Genomic DNA, 9,800 nt, shown 5'->3' with positions numbered 1-9,800 from the left:
ACACAAGCTCCAATGAATCTCCGTACCTCTGAAGTGGTAGAACAATACTTCGTAATCTTGCCTATAGCATCGACCTTCTCAGGTGAGGGTTTCCTGCCATAATACCCACACATATTTCCAACAATGACAACCTCATTTACTCCAAAAATAGATTTTTGCCTTGATAGTGTCAAGTTCACTTCTTCTAACCTGGCCAAAATCTTTTCACAAGCTGAAATATGATCAGCCACAAAGTATCTGCATCCCTACTCATTTAAACTCTCATTCTTCTCTTCTTCTACACACCCTTTAATGGGCACATCATCCAAGAAAGGCATGGTAAGCTGAGGTATGTAATCAAGAAGGACCTTATGCATGGCATTCATCATATGCGCAACAGAATTAGTGGCACCTTGAGGCAAGGTACACATCCTGACAAGCCCAATAGGGGTTCTCATAGTGGTTATATCCCTGCTTTCCAAAGCCAGCTCAAACTGATCATATCCCAAATACAAATCACCTAAAGAATAGATGGCACGTCCAGCAAATGCTTCTGCAAACTCATTCACAACTGGACCTATACCAACATTCCTAATAGTAACTCTATTTACTGGCTGCATGTCCTGTATAAATCGGAGAGTACCATTCTTCTTTGGAACCGTAAACCACTTATTTGAGTATGGTGTAGATGAAGGCTCTAGGATTCCCATCTTGATTTTCTCATTCAACAAGTCAATTAGCTTTGGCAGGTGTGCCTTAGGCACTGGAATAGGTCGGAGGTTCCATGGAATATGAGGAATAGTAAAGATGACCATAGGAGCAACAATACCTGGATTCACACATCCAATCTCATGCGGGAAAAAAGCAAACCCCCTTCCATATTGCTCAAGCATCTCCTGAAAGCATTGCTTCTTTGTGGGTAGCAAGAAATCGCCATTTCCAATTTTTAATTCAGCAAGAGTCTCTGCTGAAACTTTATGGCCTATATGCTCTGGATTCCTCAAAATTGGCTGTTTGGCAGCCCTCTCTATTTGCTGATCACTGTTAAGTGGAAGCGGTACAACTATCGGCTTTACCTTCTTATCCACAGTCTTGTATTTCGTGTCAATCATGGCTTCATTATGATCCTCTGCATTACTCAAATTTTGCTGTAAATCAACAATTCTGCACTCCAGTGAGACTGAATATCCTCAATCCTCTGCTCTATGGACTGTATAGGAACAGCCCTAAACTCTGGATGCTGAAATATTTCAGCAGTAAACTCTGTTGGCTGAAAGTTTTCAGCCCTCTGTGTCTCTGTAAGCTGATCATAATCAGCCAGAAACTCTGTTTGCTGAATTTCTTCAGCACTCAATACTTTCTGCTGAGTCACCTCATCCTCTAACTCTATTTGTGACACAAAATCTGCAATTTCATGAAATATGTCCAGGGATTGCACTAATACATTACTATGACAACTCTGCATATCAGTATTTAGCATATTTTCCATCTTTGTCATCGTATCTGCACAAATGATACTATCATACATCCCATCTTTATGCTCATTATCCTCTAAAATACCTGCATTTTTCAAAATTTTCTCCTTCTTGCATATGTACTGCCTGGCAGCTCTAGGCAACTTAGAAGTCTTTTGATAACTCATCGAACTATTTGCTGAAATTCCAACAAAATTGGAAGAGAAAACATTGTTGCTAGGAGGCGAGAACTCGAATCTCCTCTGCTTTGTACCACCGTCGTCTCGCGAAACAACGGTACCTAATGAAAACCCGAATCTCTCACAGTGGGCAAAGGTGCATCTCTAAGAGTATCCCTATTTTTAACATGGTTCACATACACAGTCATAAACTGAACTGCTCTCATGCCATCTTTACTGCGAATCCGTGCATAAGCAGATTCATCATCCATTACTTTTATTTCCATGCGCATCTCTGTGATAAATGGTTGTCCAAGAATTATGGGATAAGAGCATGAATCCTGCACAAAGAAATGGAAATCCTCCTCTATATCTCCAATAGAAACCCTGACACTGGGATAGGCAGTATACAAATCACTTGCAGTGTTGTTGGCGGCTCTCATATGCCACCCATGCTCTACATCCATAGGCCATCTGTTACTTTTATAAACTCCACGAACTATGAGATTAATCTCTGAACCATGATCCACCAAAGCAATATAAGGCACCTGTTTCTCTCCAATTTTTACCATCGTTTCTGTAGTTGCCCTAGCCCAATGACTCCGCGAAAAGTGACTACGTGGTATCAAGACAGGCTCACCAGTTTCAACATAATGCATAGGCTGAACCCTCTTCTCTATCTGTGGAAAAACAGAAGCATTATCAACCATAACCTCATCCTCATCCTCATCCAACTCCCCAATCAAAACTCCATGTGTATCAGTAGTAGGCAATGCATGTCTTTTCCTCTTCAGGACTTCTTGGAACTGATCTTAAAACTCTCTTTTCGAGATGCCCAAAACCTCAGAAATAGTAAAAGTCACCTCACTGCCAAGTATCTTGTCATTAAAGATTTTCTTCATGTCCGTAGATGTCTCAATATCGGAGATCAATCTAAACCCTGGCTGCTTTCTCTCTCTAGGCTCATGCCTCTTTTCTTTCTTTTGAGCATCTTCCATTTGTCATTCTGGCCCTGGTCTCAAAGACGGTCCTGCAGTAGGTAGAGTAACAAACTCTCCCCCTCTAGTCTTTTTAGCTGCATTTGGATTTTCTTCATCCCTCTTATGCTTCTCCTCAACAAGTGCACCTGCTCCCTGAGACTTAGCCAAGTAGGCATAAATAGTGTACCTGTCAACAGGTGAATCCCAACCTGTCTCAGATCTGATGCTAGAGCCTACACTAGTCAAAACAGTTTGTTGAATTTTTCCATTGTTTGCCGTCTCCATAGTATAAGTCCATGATGTTGACTGATTCTCTAGTCCTTTCTCAATCTGAACTCCATATGTAGAAGCATCTCCTCTAGCTGCCACATAAGAAGTATGCGCGGCCATGTCATCCACTAATTTCTTCATTCCGCCTTTCCCAAAGTTGGTAGCAAGCGGAGCTCCTGTTTCAGTCAACCAGATCTTACCATCTTGTCCCCAAAATACCAAATTCTTCCTCCTTGCATCCTAAAAAGATTCACAATCCCTGCAATGCTGATGGTCCGTACTATCACACCAAATATATCTTCGATCTCTCCTAGGTGCACTAGGAGCACTCCTAGGTGCAGTAGGAGCACTAGAAGAAATAGTAGATGCAGTTGAAGCAAACTGATCTTTCAATTTTCCCACCAATTTTGCTTTAACTGACTCCAGTGTCAAATCTGTTATGCCTTTGATTATGTCATCAAGAGAGGAAGGCACCGATGGAGCGGATGGTTTTGGAGCAGAAGGAGTCGGCATCGGTCTTGGAACAGGAGGAACATGAGGAGTAGAAATAGAAGGCACTGGCATAGGACAAGAAACTGGCTTAGGAAGAGAAGAAATAACAGGGATAGAAGCAGGCATAGGAGCAGAAGACGGCATCGGTGTCATAGATCCATTCTGTAGGCGAGTCTTCCATAGCCTCCTCTTGGTCAAAGTCGAGACTGCATCCTGGGCATCTTGCCAATCCGTTTTAAGATCCATAGGCTTCGTGCAATCCTCAAGAAGCTCTCCTAATTCTTCCTAAAGAGCAGGATCTACAGCTTGCAAGAAAAGCTCAACTTTCTCAACATCCAATGCTCGGAATGACCGCCGTGTAGCCATCCCAAAGTCCTCAAGGAAATACTCTTCTTTCAGGACCTTCTTAAAATCTTGCCAATGCGAATTTTGAATAAAAAGATCAGTCACTTTTGCCCTCAGGGCGGGTGTCTCAACTACTTCAATCGCCTTAGTCGCGTTGATTGCATTCTCCTGCTCCGAATATAGTTGCCTTTGCTGAGACAATTGTTGCTGATGCAATTGCTGCTGCCGCTGCATATACAATAGTGTCTGCTGATTTTGAAGCTGCATATACATAGATATATTCTGTAAAATCTGCTTTAAATCATCCGTTGAAGTACTTGAAGCAGCATCAATGATGAAGCTGAAGTAGAGGACAAAGCAAGAATCGTAGAAGAGGCTGAAACTAATGCTGAAGTATCTCCCATCCTGAAATTTATGTGACGCTTTCACGTCGGGTTCACCAAAGATGTCAAAGAGTTTTCGAAAGCAAAGTCGCAACCACAGAGGACCTGTTAGAAAATCTCATCGACTCCTCCCTGCATCTCGCAGTACTACCATCATCAATCCTACTTGAAGGAATTACTCTGTAATCTGTGCGTCGAAGAATACCAGAGCGGCAACTCAAGAAAGGTAGTCCAAAAAGCATTCTTGAATGACGGATGGAGAAAACAACTCCATCAAATTTTAACCAGGGGTGTGAAAGCCTCAATTGTGGCATCAGAACAAGATCTCAGTCTTCAATTTTAATCTGTAAAAGTGCGTAACCTGCAACCTCCTTAGCCCTTCACAGAGAGTACAATACGCAGGGGTTCAAATTGTTCTTGTAGCAGCATTTCAGTAATGAATAAGTTTGATGGATGAAGTAACTGTATATGTGCTTCGAATAGATTTCAATGGATTTCTGCGCCTCCATAGCCTTTCCCCAGAGAGCATTCCACTCTGTTCCCTGTAGCAGTCGCCTACTTTTTCCGTGCCTTTTTCCCCCCCAAAAAGCCTCCTTTTGAAAATAGCCATCCGAGGCTTTATTTTTTTCTTTCCCTAAGAATTCGATCCTTCCACAATAGGCCCTCAAAAAGCGGCCCTTTTTTTTATATTAGAAAAGCGGCTCAACTCTTTTGGTAGGCCGCTCTATAGGTCCTGCTGGCAAAGGTCCCCTTTTTTACCAGAAAAAGCAATAGTGTTTCGAAGTTGATCATAGAGTTACTGTAGCTCTATTGTCCAGATCAAATCAGTATCTACTTGTACAGTCACTCTGTTGCTCTCAGGAATGTTTGATGTACTGATAATGCCACCGAAATGTGAAGAACACTTATCTATATTCCATTTCAAACCGGTTGTAGAGATGTTAGAGGGACCAGTTAATGGAATTAGACCACAATGAGGACCTTCAACTGATGTTATTTCTAGTAATGTGTCATTCAAATACGACAAGCATTTCCAAAGATCTATGGTATCCTGATTCCCTGAGTTGTCCAGGACTTTTGTGCCTAGCCCAGCATAGAACTCCTTCACCTCAGGTCGAATAGAATCCAAGTCTCCTTTTATCACTTCAGGTTTGTACCGTTTACAAACTTCAAATGCATCCTCAGATGGCACAAAATCAAGGGCACCATCATAAATCCAATTTGCTCCCCCAGCTACGCATATTCAAAAACATGCTTTATCCCATAAAAACCGTGTCAATAAAGGCAGTTGATGGTTCAGCACTACAAGTGCAAATGTCAAACTAGGCTGCTCTTGGTTCAAAAAAGCACTAGAAAGAAAAGTGGAACTATGGCCCATTGTTGGAATGGAGACTATACTGACACAAGATTTCAAACTGCACAAAACTTTGCCAGCATCCAAGGATAGGCCTTCTTCTTGCATCTCCCTGAAACAGTTGAGCACATCCTCATTGAGACCATATTTAGAGTATCCAGCAGTTATAGCAGGCACATTGAATGTATCAAACATTATTTGTGTCATCTTCTCTTTATTAGCCTTGGGATTCAGTGGCGCTTCTGTGAGGAGGAGTGCTTGCTCTTCCTTAATGACCTGTATTGCAACCCTTTTCAACTACAGAAACCTCCATTGCAAGATCCAAGGTAGATGGTAATCGATCTTCTAGTGCTTCTAAAACTGATTCAAACTTCCCAAACATATCCATCACTATGCTTCTAAACTTCTCTCCACTATACTCGCACGCAGAAAAAAAAATGTAAACACAACAACTAAGTATGTACAAAGTGACAATTCCCACACACATAACTTTTTGGTGGATTCCATACCTTGGATGTGCAGCAATACGACATCCACCCCCTCTAATCCTACGCATCCTCCGGATGGGCCAACTACCCATGATCATTATCATCAAGATCCACGAACAGATCAATCTCTTCATTGTGTATTTCCGGTACTTCAACAAGATTATCTGTCATATCATCTGTCTCTTCTACTAGAGTTTCTTCTCGTTGCTCTTCTCTTGCAAATTCTTCCAATGCATAATCCTCATCATCTCTTTTCTTGAAAATATTGATTCCTTTTCCTACAATAGGCACTCTAAGCACTGTCCCATCCAATTCTGTCAGCTCATATGTTTCATTATCAAAGACATGTCTGACTATGTACGGCCCAAACCATCTTTTCACCATCTTCCGAAGTGCAATATGCTGATTTTCAAGGCTGCTATCAAAGACTAATACCCAGTCTCCCTCTTCTATTGCTCTAGGCCGCAAGCAATGCCTAGTGTCAAATCTATCCTTATTTCTTAGTCTAGCAACCTTCAACCTGTCAATAGCTAGCTGAATATCCTCTGGTCTTCTCTCCAATTGTCGGATCCAAAGCGCTAAGAGCTCCTCTCTCGTCAAATCCTCCTACCAAGGTAAAACTGACCAAGTCAAAGCACAAGTCTCAGTCGGCATAACCGGTTTCTGACCATACATCAACTCTGTGGGCATATATCCTGTGATAACACTATGAGTCGTACGATCAGCCCACAAAGCAAATGGTAGAAGTCTCGGCCATTCTCCAATCCTTCCTCTGCATGCTTTGGCTAATGCTTTCACTATCGGCGGATGTCCTCTTTCACTCTTCCTATTTCCCTCTGGATTGTATGCTGTGGTTAGAGCCAACTTGATTCCTAGTTGAGAGAAAAACTCCCTAGCTTCATCTGCATCCAATTCACCGCGATCTGCAGTGATCTTACCCACACAGCCATACCTGCAGAAAATTTCTTCCAATAAGAACTTACACACTGCACTAGTGGTCTTCGTTCTCAAAGGTCTGCCCTCAACATGATTGGTAAGATCCTCTCTAGCCAAAACAATATATCTCATCTGCCATAGACCCATAGGCATAGTAATCAAGTCACCTACCCACTTATAATGAATGCATAGCGAATAGGTCGGATGAAGCTCATCTCGATGACGCACTACCGAATACATCTGGCAGTCTCTGCAAGTCTCTACAAAGTGAGAAACATCTCTATATATGCCTTTCCACCAATATTTCTCCTTGATTTTCTCATAAGTTGCCCACACTCCTCTATTACCAGCCCAAGGACTCTCATGAAACTCCCTTATCACTTGTAATTGTGTCTCTTTATCGCAGACAACCCGCAAGGGTAATCCACCTCTTTTCTTCAGATGCTTCCAAAGAAATCCGTCCTTGAGAAAATAACCATAGGCTTTTCTTCTGATCTTCTTGAACTCTTCATCTGTCCATTCATCTCTTTTGCTTAGTGTACTAAGGTACTTGCCAATCTGCAACCAATCTCCAACATAGAGTTCTTCTATGAAAGCCACAATATCATAGACATGGCAAACATGATCAACCATAGTCGGCTGAAATTTCTGCATCATCGTCTTCTGCAAGTAGTGTCTCCTCATCATCATATATGGCTCTAGACAGCATATCTACCACTGCATTATCCTTTCCTGCTATATGTTTAAATTCTGGATTTAATGACTTAATGTATGTAATCCATCTCAACATAGCTATATCCGGAGTAGAGCAACTCGTAATCATACCTATCAATGGCAAGCAATCTGTCTCTACCACAACTGAGGCTCCAATAAAGTACTCCTTGTCACATTTGAGAGCCGTAACAATTCCCAGTAATTCCCTCTTGATTTGAAGATACCTCCTTTGTCTCTCGTTTAGGACTTTCGCCCCAAACTGAATAGCATACCTGTTTCCATCTGCATCATCTTGACCCACAGCCCAACCTATGCCAATTGGACTAGTGTCAACTGTCAATACAATAGGCCTTCCGCAATTATAATCCACTTTCCTGAGAGTAGGAGCAATCTGCAATAACTTCTTCAATTTCCGCATGGCTCTAGTGTGGCTCTCATCCCAATAAAATTTATGCCTCTTTTGAAGGAGCTGATATAAACAATCTGCTATGTGTGCAAAATGGGGTATCCAAATCATATAAAACACACAAGCTCCAATGAATCTCCGTACCTCTAAAGTGGTAGAACAATACTCGGTAATCTTGCCTATAGCATCCACCTTCTCAGGTGAGGGTTTCCTGCCATAATACCCACACATATGTCCAACAATGACAACCTCATTTACTCCAAAAATAGATTTTTGCCCTAATAGTGTCAAGTTCACTTCTTCTAACCTGGCCAAAATCTTTTCACAAGCTGAAATATGATCAGCCACAAAGTATCTGCATCCCTGCTCATTTAAACTCTCATTCTTCTCTTCTTCTACACACCCCTTAATGGCCACATCATCCAAGAAAGGCATGGTAAGCTGAGGTATGTAATCACGAAGGACCTTATGCATGGCATTCATCATATGCGCAACAGAATTAGTGGCACCTTGAGGCAAGGTACACATCCTGACAAGCCCCATAAGGGTTCTCATAGTGGTTATGTCCCTGCTTTCCAAAGCCAGCTGAAACTAATCATATCCCAAATACAAATCACGTAAAGAATAGATGGCATGTCCAGCAAATGCTTCTGCAAACTCATTCACAACTGGACCTATACCAACATTCCTAATAGTAACTCTGTTTACTGGTTGCATGTCCTGTATAGATTGGAGAGTACCATTCTTCTTTGGAACCGTAAACCACTTATTTGAGTATGGTGTAGATGAAGGCTCTAGGATTCCCATCTTGATTTTCTCATTCAACAAGTCAATTAGCTTTGGCAGGTGTGCCTTAGGCACTGGAATAGGTCGGAGGTTCCATGGAATATGAGGAATAGTAAAGATGACCATAGGAGCAACAATACCTGGATTTACACATCCAATCTCATGCGGGAAAAAAGCAAACCCCCTTCCATATTGCTCAAGCATCTCCTGAAAGCATTGCTTCTTTGTGGGTAGCAAGAAATCGCCATTTCCAATTTTTAATTCAGCAAGAGTCTCTGCTGAAAATTTATGGCCTATATGCTCTGGATTCCTCAAAATTGGCTATTTGGCAGCCCTCTCTATTTGTTGATCACTGTTAAGTGGAAGCAGTACAGCTACCGGCTTCACCTTCTTATCCACAGTCTTGTATTTCGTGTCAACCCTGGCTTCATTATGATCCTCTGCAATACTCAAACCTTGTTGTAAATCAATAATTCTACACTCCAGTGTGACTGAATATCCTCAGCCCTCTGCTCTATGGACTGTATAGGAACAGCCCTAAACTCTGGATGCTGAAATATTTTAGCAGTAAACTCTGTTGGCTGAAAGTTTTCAGCCCTCTGTGTCTCTATAAGCTGATCATAATCAGCTGGAAACTCTGTTTGCTGAATTTCTTCAGCACTCAATATTTTTTGCTGAGTCACCTCAGCCTCTGACTCTATTTGTGACACAAAATCTGCAATTTCATGAAACATGTCGAGGGATTGCACTAATACATTACTGTGACAACTCTGCATATCAGTTTTCAGCATATTTTCCATCTCTTTCATCGTATCTACACAAATCATACTATCATACATCCCATCTATATGCTCATCATCCTCTAAAATACCTACATTTTTCAAATTTTTCTCCTTCTTGCATATGTACTGCCTAGCAGCTCTAGGCAACTTAGAAGTCTTCTGATAACTCATCGAACTGTTTGCTGAAATTCCAACAAAATTGGAGGAGAAAACACTGCTGCCAAGAGGCGAGAACTCCAATTTCCTCTGCTC

At 41.7% G+C, this 9,800-nt stretch overlaps 1 pseudogene; it reads right to left on the bottom strand.

Moving 5' to 3' along the window:
• Window positions 1–4,878: 4,878 nt before the first annotated feature.
• Window positions 4,879–5,631, bottom strand: LOC148036080 (thiamine pyrophosphokinase 1 pseudogene; annotated as a pseudogene).
• Window positions 5,632–9,800: the final 4,169 nt, after the last annotated feature.

Source organism: Lygodium microphyllum, chromosome 5 (genome assembly GCF_053477565.2).
Source record: "Lygodium microphyllum isolate KBCC chromosome 5, Lygodium_microphyllum_v1.1.10, whole genome shotgun sequence".
Taxonomy (NCBI): domain Eukaryota; kingdom Viridiplantae; phylum Streptophyta; class Polypodiopsida; order Schizaeales; family Lygodiaceae; genus Lygodium; species Lygodium microphyllum.
The sequence above is the reverse complement of the archived record's forward strand: the minus strand, read 5'-3'. Positions and strand labels throughout refer to the sequence as shown.